We start from the raw sequence: 1,024 nt of genomic DNA, 5'->3' as shown, positions 1-1,024 counted from the left end.
TGTTCGTTCTTCCTTCCCCCCCCCCCCCCAAGCCAGGTGGATGGACACCCCGTGGGTCCCTGGGGACAGACGGACACGAGCAGGATGTGCAACCCGGATGGACGCCCGGACACGTGGAGGAACGGACACCCAGAAGGATGGGGGGGGGTAGGGGGAAGCCGGGATGGACAGACACCCGAGTGGATGGACATCCAGAGGGATGGACGGATACCTGGACAGACACCTAGATGGACAGACGGACACTCAGACAGATGGACACCCAGAGGGACACTTGGACAGATGGATGGACCCCTGGGCAGACAGATGGACACCCAGGTGGATGGACACCAGTAGAGACACCAGGACAGAGTGACACCCAGACAGTGGGATGGACACGCGGGCAGACAGACAGGTACACAGACATGTGGATGGATGGACAGCCAGACGGATGGGCACCTGGAAAGACAGACATGTGGACAGACGCCTGGACCGATGGACACGCAGACAGACAGACGGACAGACCCCTGGGCAAGAGGAACACCCAGATGGATGGACACCTGGATGGACATCTGGACAGCCACCTGGATGCACACCCTGACAGACAGACAGACAACTGGATGTTCAGGTAGACACCAGGATGGGTGGATAGATGGACACCCAGACTGATAACTGGACACCGAGATGGATGGACAGATGGACACCTGGAGGGACACCTGGACAGACAGGCGACTGGACACTTGGATGGAAGGACACTGAGACAGATGGACACCCAGAGTGATGGACAGACAGACTGATGGACACCAGGATGGACAGATAGACGGACACCAGGACAGACAGACACTGGGCCAGATGGACATCTGGACAAGATGGACACCTGGACAACCGGACAGATGGATGGATGGAGACCAGAACAGACAGTTGGACAACCAGAGAGATGGACAACCAGATAGATGGACATCTGGACAGATGGACAGGCAGGCTCCAGGACAACTGGACAGACGGACACCGGGATAGACAGACACTCGGACAACCAGAGAGATGGACA

This window comes from Haliaeetus leucocephalus, unplaced genomic scaffold (assembly GCF_000737465.1).
Source record: "Haliaeetus leucocephalus isolate CR32 unplaced genomic scaffold, Haliaeetus_leucocephalus-4.0 Scaffold261, whole genome shotgun sequence".
Lineage (NCBI taxonomy): Eukaryota > Metazoa > Chordata > Aves > Accipitriformes > Accipitridae > Haliaeetus > Haliaeetus leucocephalus.
This window is presented reverse-complemented; position numbering follows the sequence as displayed.